The sequence below is a fragment of the Callionymus lyra genome, unplaced genomic scaffold (genome assembly GCF_982586985.1).
Source record: "Callionymus lyra unplaced genomic scaffold, fCalLyr1.hap1.1 HAP1_SCAFFOLD_48, whole genome shotgun sequence".
Lineage (NCBI taxonomy): Eukaryota > Metazoa > Chordata > Actinopteri > Syngnathiformes > Callionymidae > Callionymus > Callionymus lyra.
The window spans coordinates 280001-292500 of record NW_028258562.1 but is presented as its reverse complement, the minus strand read 5'-3'; the positions used below and the strand labels follow the sequence as shown (position 1 = coordinate 292500).

The following is a 12500-nucleotide window of genomic DNA, read 5'->3' as shown; positions in this document are numbered from 1 at the left end:
GGGTTGGGGAACCAGGAGGGCGGCATGAAGGAGGGGGAGATGAGTGGGTGAGTGTGGCCGAGGTGGGGAACCAGGAGGGCGGCGTGAGGGAGGGGGAGATGAGTGGGTGCTTGGGTGGGTGGGTGGCTGGGTGAGTGACTGAGTGTGAGGGACCAGGAGGCATGGGGGGTTGTGTGGTGTGGTGTGCTGCGGGGATGGGGTACCAGGAGGCCGGGGAACATTTTCAACACTTTGGGCTATTCTTTTTAAACACTTTAGCCTTTTTTTCCCTCTCCCACCCACAATCCCTCCTGCTGCGGGGATGGAGAACCAGGGGCCTGGGTGACATCCTCAGGCGGGGATGGGGTACCAGGAGGCCGGGGAACATTTTCAACACTTTGGGGCATTTTTAAACACTTTGCTCTTTTTTTCCCTCTCCCACCCACAATCCCTCCTCCTGCGGGGATGGAGAACCAGGGGCCTGGGTGACATCCTCATGCGGGGATGGGGTACCAGGAGGCCGGGGAACATTATTCAACACTTTGGGGCATTTTTAAACACTTTGCTCTTTTTCCCCCTCTCCCAACCAGGGGGCCTTGGGAGCCTCCTCCTGCGGGGATGGGGAACCAGGGGCCTGGGGAACATTTTCAACACTTTGGGGCATTTTTAAACACTTTGCTCTTTTTCCCCCTCTCCCAACCAGGGGGCCTGGGGAGCCTCCTCCTGCGGGGATGGGGTACCAGGAGGCCGGGGAACATTATTCAACACTTTGGGGCATTTTTAAACACTTTGCTCTTTTTCCCCCTCTCCCAACCAGGGGGCCTGGGGAGCCTCCTCCTGCGGGGATGGGGAACCAGGGGCCTGGGGAACATTTTCAACACTTTGGGGCATTTTTAAACACTTTGCTCTTTTTCCCCCTCTCCCAACCAGGGGGCCTTGGGAGCCTCCTCCTGCGGGGATGGGGAACCAGGGGCCTGGGGAACATTTTCAACACTTTGGGGCATTTTTAAACACTTTGCTCTTTTTTCCCCCTCTCCCAACCAGGGGGCCTGGGGAGCCTCCTCCTGCGGGGATGGGGTACCAGGAGGCCGGGGAACATTATTCAACACTTTGGGGCATTTTTAAACACTTTGCTCTTTTTCCCCCTCTCCCAACCAGGGGGCCTTGGGAGCCTCCTCCTGCGGGGATGGGGAACCAGGGGCCTGGGGAACATTTTCAACACTTTGGGGCATTTTTAAACACTTTGCTCTTTTTCCCCCTCTCCCAACCAGGGGGCCTGGGGAGCCTCCTCCTGCGGGGATGGGGAACCAGGGGCCTGGGGAACATTTTCAACACTTTGGGGCATTTTTAAACACTTTGCTCTTTTTCCCCCTCTCCCAACCAGGGGGCCTTGGGAGCCTCCTCCTGCGGGGATGGGGAACCAGGGGCCTGGGGAACATTTTCAACACTTTGGGGCATTTTTAAACACTTTGCTCTTTTTCCCCCTCTCCCAACCAGGGGGCCTGGGGAGCCTCCTCCTGCGGGGATGGGGAACCAGGGGCCTGGGGAACATTTTCAACACTTTGGGGCATTTTTAAACACTTTGCTCTTTTTCCCCCTCTCCCAACCAGGGGGCCTGGGGAGCCTCCTCCTGCGGGGATGGGGAACCAGGGGCCTGGGGAACATTTTCAACACTTTGGGGCATTTTTAAACACTTTGCTCTTTTTCCCCCTCTCCCAACCAGGGGGCCTTGGGAGCCTCCTCCTGCGGGGATGGGGAACCAGGGGCCTGGGGAACATTTTCAACACTTTGGGGCATTTTTAAACACTTTGCTCTTTTTCCCCCTCTCCCAACCAGGGGGCCTGGGGAGCCTCCTCCTGCGGGGATGGGGAACCAGGGGCCTGGGGAACATTTTCAACACTTTGGGGCATTTTTAAACACTTTGCTCTTTTTCCCCCTCTCCCAACCAGGGGGCCTGGGGAGCCTCCTCCTGCGGGGATGGGGAACCAGGGGCCTGGGGAACATTTTCAACACTTTGGGGCATTTTTAAACACTTTGCTCTTTTTCCCCCTCTCCCAACCAGGGGCCTGGGGAGCCTCCTCCTGCGGGCATGGAGAACCAGGGGGCCTGGGGAGCCTCCTCCTGCGGGGATGGGGAACCAGGGGCCTGGGGGGCCTCCTCCTGCGGGGATGGAGAACCAGGGGGCCTGGGGAGCCTCCTCCTGCGGGGATGGGGAACCAGGGGGCCTGGGGAGCCTCCTCCTGCGGGGATGGGGAACCAGGGGGCCTGGGGAGCCTCCTCCTGCGGGGATGGAGAACCAGGGGGCCTGGGGAGCCTCCTCCTGCGGTCATGGAGAACCAGGGGGCCTGGGGAGCCTCCTCCTGCGGGCATGGAGAACCAGGGGCCTGGGGAGCCTCCTCCTGCGGGGATGGAGAACCAGGGGGCCTGGGGAGCCTCCTCCTGCGGGCATGGAGAACCAGGGGGCCTGGGGAGCCTCCTCCTGCGGGCATGGAGAACCAGGGGGCCTGGGGAGCCTCCTCCTGCGGGGATGGGGAACCAGGGGCCTGGGGAGCCTCCTCCTGCGGGGATGGAGAACCAAGGGGCCTGGGGAGCCTCCTCCTGCGGGCATGGAGAACATGGGGGCCTGGGGAGCCTCCTCCTGCGGGGATGGAGAACCAGGGGGCCTGGGGAGCCTCCTCCTGCGGGCATGGAGAACCAGGGGGCCTGGGGAGCCTCCTCCTGCGGGGATGGGGAACCAGGGGGCCTGGGGAGCCTCCTCCTGCGGGGATGGAGAACCAGGGGGCCTGGGGAGCCTCCTCCTGCGGGCATGGAGAACCAGGGGGCCTGGGGAGCCTCCTCCTGCGGGGATGGAGAACCAGGGCGCCTGGGGAGCCTCCTCCTGCGGGGATGGGGAACCAGGGGGCCTGGGGAGCCTCCTCCTGCGGGGATGGGGAACCAGGGGGCCTGGGGAGCCTCCTCCTGCGGGGATGGAGAACCAGGGGGCCTGGGGAGCCTCCTCCTGCGGTCATGGAGAACCAGGGGGCCTGGGGAGCCTCCTCCTGCGGGCATGGAGAACCAGGGGCCTGGGGAGCCTCCTCCTGCGGGGATGGAGAACCAGGGGGCCTGGGGAGCCTCCTCCTGCGGGCATGGAGAACCAGGGGGCCTGGGGAGCCTCCTCCTGCGGGCATGGAGAACCAGGGGGCCTGGGGAGCCTCCTCCTGCGGGGATGGGGAACCAGGGGCCTGGGGAGCCTCCTCCTGCGGGGATGGAGAACCAAGGGGCCTGGGGAGCCTCCTCCTGCGGGCATGGAGAACATGGGGGCCTGGGGAGCCTCCTCCTGCGGGGATGGAGAACCAGGGGGCCTGGGGAGCCTCCTCCTGCGGGCATGGAGAACCAGGGGGCCTGGGGAGCCTCCTCCTGCGGGGATGGGGAACCAGGGGGCCTGGGGAGCCTCCTCCTGCGGGGATGGAGAACCAGGGGGCCTGGGGAGCCTCCTCCTGCGGGCATGGAGAACCAGGGGGCCTGGGGAGCCTCCTCCTGCGGGGATGGAGAACCAGGGCGCCTGGGGAGCCTCCTCCTGCGGGGATGGAGAACCAGGGGCCTGGGGAGCCTCCTCCTGCGGGGATGGAGAACCAAGGGGCCTGGGGAGCCTCCTCCTGCGGGCATGGAGAACATGGGGGCCTGGGGAGCCTCCTCCTGCGGGGATGGAGAACCAGGGGGCCTGGGGAGCCTCCTCCTGCGGGGATGGGGAACCAGGGGGCCTGGGGAGCCTCCTCCTGCGGTGATGGGGAACCATGGGGCCTGGGGAGCCTCCTCCTGCGGGGATGGAGAACCAGGGGGCCTGGGGAGCCTCCTCCTGCGGGGATGGAGAACCAGGGCGCCTGGGGAGCCTACTCCTGCGGGGATGGAGAACCAAGGGGCCTGGGGAGCCTCCTCCTGCGGGCATGGAGAACATGGGGGCCTGGGGAGCCTCCTCCTGCGGGGATGGAGAACCAGGGGGCCTGGGGAGCCTCCTCCTGCGGGGATGGAGAACCAGGGGGCCTGGGGAGCCTCCTCCTGCGGGCATGGAGAACCAGGGGGCCTGGGGAGCCTCCTCCTGCGGGGATGGGGAACCAGGGGCCTGGGGAGCCTCCTCCTGCGGGCATGGAGAACCAGGGGGCCTGGGGAGCCTCCTCCTGCGGGGATGGGGAACCAGGGGGCCTGGGGAGCCTCCTCCTGCACCAGGGGGCCTGGGGAGCCTCCTCCTGCGGGGATGGGGAACCAGGGGGCCTGGGGAGCCTCCTCCTGCGGTGATGGGGAACCATGGGGCCTGGGGAGCCTCCTCCTGCGGGGATGGGGAACCAGGGGGCCTGGGGAGCCTCCTCCTGCGGGGATGGGGAACCAGGGGCCTGGGGAGCCTCCTCCTGCACCAGGGGGCCTGGGGAGCCTCCTCCTGCGGGGATGGGGAACCAGGGGGCCTGGGGAGCCTCCTCCTGCGGGGATGGGGAACCAGGGGCCTGGGGAACATTTTCAACACTTTGGGGCATTTCACAAGCGCTTCCCTCGCTTACGGCCACACCACCCTGAATGAGCCCGATCTCGTCTGATCTCGGAAGCCAAGCAGGGTCGGGCCCAGTTAGTACTTGGATGGGAGACCGCCTGGGAATACTGGGTGCTGTAAGCATTTTTTTTTGCCATTATTTGTGGGTAGAAAAGTGAGAAAAGTGACCTAAAATAGAACCGGGACTAGGCGGCAGTTCCCCCCACCAGGCGGCGGCATTTGGGGCATTATTTGTGGGTAAGAAAGTGAGAAAAGTGACCTAAAATAGAACCGGGACTAGGCGGCAGTTCCCCCCACCAGGCGGCGGCATTTGGGGCATTATTTGTGGGTCAGAAAGTGAGAAAAGTGACCTAAAATAGAACCGGGACTAGGCGGCAGTTCCCCCCACCAGGCGGCGGCATTTGGGGCATTATTTGTGGGTCAGAAAGTGAGAAAAGTGACCTAAAATAGAACCGGGACTAGGCGGCAGTTCCCCCCACCAGGCGGCGGCATTTGGGGCATTATTTGTGGGTCAGAAAGTGAGAAAAGTGACCTAAAATAGAACCGGGACTAGGCGGCAGTTCCCCCCACCAGGCGGCGGCATTTGGGGCATTATTTGTGGGTCAGAAAGTGAGAAAAGTGACCTAAAATAGAACCGGGACTAGGCGGCAGTTCCCCCCACCAGGCGGCGGCATTTGGGGCATTATTTGTGGGTCAGAAAGTGAGAAAAGTGACCTAAAATAGAACCGGGACTAGGCGGCAGTTCCCCCCACCAGGCGGCGGCATTTGGGGCATTATTTGTGGGTCAGAAAGTGAGAAAAGTGACCTAAAATAGAACCGGGACTAGGCGGCAGTTCCCCCCACCAGGCGGCGGCATTTGGGGCATTATTTGTGGGTCAGAAAGTGAGAAAAGTGACCTAAAATAGAACCGGGACTAGGCGGCAGTTCCCCCCACCAGGCGGCGGCATTTGGGGCATTATTTGTGGGTCAGAAAGTGAGAAAAGTGACCTAAAATAGAACCGGGACTAGGCGGCAGTTCCCCCCACCAGGCGGCGGCATTTGGGGCATTATTTGTGGGTCAGAAAGTGAGAAAAGTGACCTAAAATAGAACCGGGACTAGGCGGCAGTTCCCCCCACCAGGCGGCGGCATTTGGGGCATTATTTGTGGGTCAGAAAGTGAGAAAAGTGACCTAAAATAGAACCGGGACTAGGCGGCAGTTCCCCCCACCAGGCGGCGGCATTTGGGGCATTATTTGTGGGTCAGAAAGTGAGAAAAGTGACCTAAAATAGAACCGGGACTAGGCGGCAGTTCCCCCCACCAGGCGGCGGCATTTGGGGCATTATTTGTGGGTCAGAAAGTGAGAAAAGTGACCTAAAATAGAACCGGGACTAGGCGGCAGTTCCCCCCACCAGGCGGCGGCATTTGGGGCATTATTTGTGGGTCAGAAAGTGAGAAAAGTGACCTAAAATAGAACCGGGACTAGGCGGCAGTTCCCCCACCAGGTGGCGGCATTTGGGGACCCGTAGTGTGGGCAGAAAACTCACCAAAGTGACTTAAAATAGAACCGGTGCAGGCGGCATGTTCCCCCACCAGATGGCGGCATTTGGGGACCCGTAGTGTGGGCAGAAAACTCACCAAAGTGACTTAAAATAGAACCGGTGCAGGCGGCATGTTCCCCCACCAGATGGCGGCATTTGGGGACCCGTAGTGTGGGTAGAAAACTCACCAAAGTGACTTAAAATAGAACCGGTGCAGGCGGCATGTTCCCCCACCAGATGGCGGCATTTGGGGACCCGTAGTGTGGGTAGAAAACTCACCAAAGTGACTTAAAATAGAACCGGTGCAGGCGGCATGTTCCCCCACCAGATGGCGGCATTTGGGGAGCCGTAGTGTGGGCAGAAAACTCACCAAAGTGACTTAAAATAGAACCGGTGCAGGCGGCATGTTCCCCCACCAGATGGCGGCATTTGGGGAGCCGTAGTGTGGGCAGAAAACTCACCAAAGTGACTTAAAATAGAACCGGTGCAGGCGGCATGTTCCCCCACCAGATGGCGGCATTTGGGGACCCGTAGTGTGGGCAGAAAACTCACCAAAGTGACTTAAAATAGAACCGGTGCAGGCGGCATGTTCCCCCACCAGATGGCGGCATTTGGGGAGCCGTAGTGTGGGCAGAAAACGCACCAAAGTGACTTAAAATAGAACCGGTGCAGGCGGCATGTTCCCCCACCAGATGGCGGCATTTGGGGACCCGTAGTGTGGGCAGAAAACTCACCAAAGTGACTTAAAATAGAACCGGTGCAGGCGGCATGTTCCCCCACCAGATGGCGGCATTTGGGGACCTGCAGTGTGGGTAGAAAACTCACCAAAGTGTCCTAAAATAGAACCGGGACCAGGGGGCCTCTTCCCCCACCAGGTGGCGGGCTTGGGGGGCTTGGTTTCCGGGTAGAAAACTCACCAAAGTGTCCTAAAATAGAACCGGGACCAGGGGGCATGCTCCCCCACCAGGCGGCGGGCTTGGGGGGCTTGGTTTGCGGGTAGAAAACTCACCAAAGTGTCCTAAAATAGAACCAGGACCAGGGGGCATGTTCCCCCACCAGGCGGCGGGCTTGGGGGGCTTGGTTTGCGGGTAGAAAACTCACCAAAGTGTCCTAAAATAGAACCGGGACCAGGGGGCCTCTTCCCCCACCAGGCGGCGGGCTTGGGGGGCTTGGTTTGCGGGTAGAAAACTCACCAAAGTGACCTAAAATAGAACCGGGCTAGGCGGCATGTTCCCCCACCAGGCGGCGGGCTTGGGGGGCTTGGTTTGCGGGTAGAAAACTCACCAAAGTGTCCTAAAATAGAACCGGGACCAGGGGGCATGTTCCCCCACCAGGCGGCGGGCTTGGGGGGCTTGGTTTGCGGGTAGAAAACTCACCAAAGTGTCCTAAAATAGAACCGGGACCAGGGGGCATCTTCCCCCACCAGGCGGCGGGCTTGGGGGGCTTGGTTTGCGGGTAGAAAACTCACCAAAGTGTCCTAAAATAGAACCGGGACCAGGGGGCATCTTCCCCCACCAGGCGGCGGGCTTGGGGGGCTTGGTTTGCGGGTAGAAAACTCACCAAAGTGTCCTAAAATAGAACCGGGACCAGGGGGCCTCTTCCCCCACCAGGCGGCGGGCTTGGGGGGCTTGGTTTGCGGGTAGAAAACTCACCAAAGTGACCTAAAATAGAACCGGGCCAGGCGGCATGCTCCCCCACCAGGCGGCGGGCTTGGGGGGCTTGGTTTGCGGGTAGAAAACTCACCAAAGTATCGGCAAAATAGAACCAGGGAAGGGGGGGATGTCGGTCACAAGGTGCCCGAGTCAGAGAACCAGGAAAACGGACATAAATCCAGAAAACCTCGGTGTCTGACTGCTCCTCAAAAAGTGGTCTTTTTGATGTCACGAGCGCAACCACCTAGAGGTTAATGGGGAGGGATGGTGTGAGCGCAAACGGATTTTTCCTAAGTGTGACTGCTCCTCAAAAAGTGGTCTTTTTGATGTCACGAGCGCAACCACCTAGAGGTTAATGGGGAGGGATGGTGTGAGCGCAAACGGATTTTTCCTAAGTGTGACTGCTCCTCAAAAAGTGGTCTTTTTGATGTCACGAGCGCAACCACCTAGAGGTTAATAGGGAGCGAGTACAACAGGGGAGGGAGTGAATGGGCTCGGACTGTGGCCGAGCCTGGTGCCTCAAAATCGGACAAGGTTGGACTGGAAGCCCGCTGAGAACTCTGGTTCTTTTGCCAGACGAAACGAATTTTTTCCGAGTGTGACTGCTCTGCAAAAAGTGGTCTTTTTGATGTCACGAGCGCAACCACCTAGAGGTTAATGGGGAGGGAGTGGAAAAAACGACAAAGTGTTGAGCTCCGGACCGGGATGGCGGGCGACTCGAGCGGTCATGCCCGACTTTGAGACACTTTGTCGCGGTCATGCGAGCGACCTCCACTGCTCCCCGGAGGTGCCCCGGACCGGGTTGGCGGGTGACTCGAGCGGTCGTGCCCGACTTTGAGACACTTTGTCGCGGTCATGCGGGCGTCCTCCGCCGGTCCCCGGAGGTGCCCCGGACCGGGTTGGCGGGTGACTCGAGCGGTCATGCCCGACTTTGAGACACTTTGTCGCGGTCATGCGGGCGTCCTCCGCCGGTCCCTGGAGGTGCCCCGGACCGGGTTGGCGGGTGACTCGAGCGGTCGTGCCCGACTTTGAGACACTTTGTCGCGGTCATGCGGGCGTCCTCCGCCGGTCCCTGGAGGTGCCCCGGACCGGGTTGGCGGGTGACTCGAGCGGTCGTGCCCGACTTTGAGACACTTTGTCGCGGTCATGCGGGCGTCCTCCGCCGGTCCCCGGAGGTGCCCCGGACCGGGTTGGCGGGTGACTCGAGCGGTCATGCCCGACTTTGAGACACTTTGTCGCGGTCATGCGGGCCTCCTCCGCCGGTCCCTGGAGGTGCCCCGGACCGGGTTGGCGGGTGACTCGAACGGTCATGCCCGACTTTGAGACACTTTGTCGCGGTCATGCGGGCGTCCTCCGCCGGTCCCTGGAGGTGCCCCGGACCGGGTTGGCGGGTGACTCGAGCGGTCGTGCCCGACTTTGAGACACTTTGTCGCGGTCATGCGAGCGACCTCCGCCGGTCCCCGGAGGTTCCCCGGACCGGGTTGGCGGGTGACTCGAACGGTCGTGCCCGACTTTGAGACACTTTGTCGCGGTCATGCGGGCGTCCTCCGCCGGTCCCTGGAGGTGCCCCGGACCGGGTTGGCGGGTGACTCGAGCGGTCGTGCCCGACTTTGAGACACTTTGTCGCGGTCATGCGGGCGTCCTCCGCCGGTCCCTGGAGGTGCCCCGGACCGGGTTGGCGGGTGACTCGAGCGGTCATGCCCGACTTTGAGACACTTTGTCGCGGTCATGCGGGCGTCCTCCGCCGGTCCCTGGAGGTGCCCCGGACCGGGTTGGCGGGTGACTCGAGCGGTCATGCCCGACTTTGAGACACTTTGTCGCGGTCATGCGGGCGTCCTCCGCCGGTCCCTGGAGGTGCCCCGGACCGGGTTGGCGGGTGACTCGAGCGGTCGTGCCCGACTTTGAGACACTTTGTCGCGGTCATGCGGGCGTCCTCCGCCGGTCCCTGGAGGTGCCCCGGACCGGGTTGGCGGGTGACTCGAGCGGTCATGCCCGACTTTGAGACACTTTGCCGCGGTCATGCGGGCGACCTCCGCCGGTCCCTGGAGGTGCCCCGGACCGGGTTGGCGGGTGACTCGAGCGGTCGTGCCCGACTTTGAGACACTTTGCCGCGGTCATGCGGGCGACCTCCGCCGGTCCCTGGATGGCGGGCTCCAGTGAGGTCGGCGGGGGAAGGCTCGGGCTGAGGCCGACTTCGGTGCCTCAAAGTCGGACAAGGTTGGATTGGAAGTCCGCTGTGTTGAGGACCAGTGGCATTCGGTGGTGGAACGCTCAGAACTTGGCCGACATCGGTGCCTCAACGTCGGACAAGGTTGGAGTGGATGACCGCTGATAACTCTGGTTCTTTTGCCAGACGAAAGAAATTTTTCCCGAGTGTGACTGCTCTGAAAAAAGTGGTCTTTTTGATGTCACGAGCGCAACCACCTAGAGGTTAATAGGGAGGCACCATAACAGGAGAGGGAGTGAAAAGGCTCGGAGGGTGGCCGAGCCTGGTGCCTCAAAATCGGACAAGGTTGGAGTGGATGACCGCTGAAAACTCTGGTTCTTTTGCCAGACGAAAGAAATTTTTCCCGAGTGTGACTGCTCTGCAAAAAGTGGTCTTTTTGATGTCACGAGCGCAACCACCTAGAGGTTAATAGGGAGGCACCATAACAGGAGAGGGAGTGAAAAGGCTCGGAGGGTGGCCGAGCCTGGTGCCTCAAAATCGGACAAGGTTGGAGTGGATGACCGCTGAAAACTCTGGTTCTTTTGCCAGACGAAAGAAATTTTTTCCGAGTGTGACTGCTCCTCAAAAAGTGGTCTTTTTGATGTCACGAGCGCAACCACCTAGAGGTTAATAGGGAGGCACCATAACAGGAGAGGGAGTGAAAAGGCTCGGAGGGTGGCCGAGCCTGGTGCCTCAAAGTCGGACAAGGTTGGAGTGGATGACCGCTGAAAACTCTGGTTCTTTTGCCAGACGAAAGAAATTTTTTCCGAGTGTGACTGCTCTGCAAAAAGTGGTCTTTTTGATGTCACGAGCGCAACCACCTAGAGGTTAATAGGGAGGCACCATAACAGGAGAGGGAGTGAAAAGGCTCGGAGGGTGGCCGAGCCTGGTGCCTCAAAATCGGACAAGGTTGGAGTGGATGACCGCTGAAAACTCTGGTTCTTTTGCCAGACGAAAGAAATTTTTTTCCGAGTGTGACTGCTCTGCAAAAAGTGGTCTTTTTGATGTCACGAGCGCAACCACCTAGAGGTTAATAGGGAGGCACCATAACAGGAGAGGGAGTGAAAAGGCTCGGAGGGTGGCCGAGCCTGGTGCCTCAAAATCGGACAAGGTTGGAGTGGATGACCGCTGAAAACTCTGGTTCTTTTGCCTGACGAAAGAAATTTTTTCCGAGTGTGACTGCTCTGCAAAAAGTGGTCTTTTTGATGTCACGAGCGCAACCACCTAGAGGTTAATAGGGAGGCACCATAACAGGAGAGGGAGTGAAAAGGCTCGGAGGGTGGCCGAGCCTGGTGCCTCAAAATCGGACAAGGTTGGAGTGGATGACCGCGGAGAACTCTGGTTCTTTTGCCTGACGAAAGAAATTTTTTCCGAGTGTGACTGCTCTGCAAAAAGTGGTCTTTTTGATGTCACGAGCGCAACCACCTAGAGGTTAATAGGGAGGCACCATAACAGGAGAGGGAGTGAAAAGGCTCGGAGGGTGGCCGAGCCTGGTGCCTCAAAGTCGGACAAGGTTGGAGTGGATGGCCGCGGAGAACTCTGGTTCTTTTGCCAGACGAAAGAAATTTTTTCCGAGTGTGACTGCTCCTCAAAAAGTGGTCTTTTTGATGTCACGAGCGCAACCACCTAGAGGTTAATAGGGAGGCACCATAACAGGAGAGGGAGTGAAAAGGCTCGGAGGGTGGCCGAGCCTGGTGCCTCAAAATCGGACAAGGTTGGAGTGGATGGCCGCGGAGAACTCTGGTTCTTTTGCCAGACGAAAGAAATTTTTTCCGAGTGTGACTGCTCCTCAAAAAGTGGTCTTTTTGATGTCACGAGCGCAACCACCTAGAGGTTAATAGGGAGGCACCATAACAGGAGAGGGAAGGAAAGGGCTCGGAGGGTGGCCGAGCCTGGTGCCTCAAAATCGGACAAGGTCGGAGTGGATGGCCGCGGAGAACTCTGGTTCTTTTGCCTGACGAAAGAAATTTTTTCCGAGTGTGACTGCTCTGCAAAAAGTGGTCTTTTTGATGTCACGAGCGCAACCACCTAGAGGTTAATAGGGAGGCACCATAACAGGAGAGGGAAGGAAAAGGCTCGGAGGGTGGCCGAGCCTGGTGCCTCAAAGTCGGACAAGGTTGGAGTGGATGGCCGCGGAGAACTCTGGTTCTTTTGCCTGACGAAAGAAATTTTTTCCGAGTGTGACTGCTCCTCAAAAAGTGGTCTTTTTGATGTCACGAGCGCAACCACCTAGAGGTTAATAGGGAGGCACCATAACAGGAGAGGGAAGGAAAGGGCTCGGAGGGTGGCCGAGCCTGGTGCCTCAAAGTCGGACAAGGTTGGAGTGGATGGCCGCGGAGAACTCTGGTTCTTTTGCCTGACGAAAGAAATTTTTTCCGAGTGTGACTGCTCTGCAAAAAGTGGTCTTTTTGATGTCACGAGCGCAACCACCTAGAGGTTAATAGGGAGGCACCATAACAGGAGAGGGAAGGAAAAGGCTCGGAGGGTGGCCGAGCCTGGTGCCTCAAAGTCGGACAAGGTTGGAGTGGATGGCCGCGGAGAACTCTGGTTCTTTTGCCTGACGAAAGAAATTTTTTCCGAGTGTGACTGCTCCTCAAAAAGTGGTCTTTTTGATGTCACGAGCGCA

At 59.8% G+C, this 12500-nt stretch overlaps 1 non-coding gene across 1 annotated transcript; it reads left to right on the top strand.

Moving 5' to 3' along the window:
- Positions 1-4502: 4502 nt before the first annotated feature.
- Positions 4503-4621, top strand: LOC148058724 (5S ribosomal RNA). Its single transcript, XR_015709617.1, has one exon. It is a non-coding gene; the product is annotated as a 5S ribosomal RNA (ribosomal RNA).
- The last annotated feature ends 7879 nt before the right edge of the window (positions 4622-12500 follow it).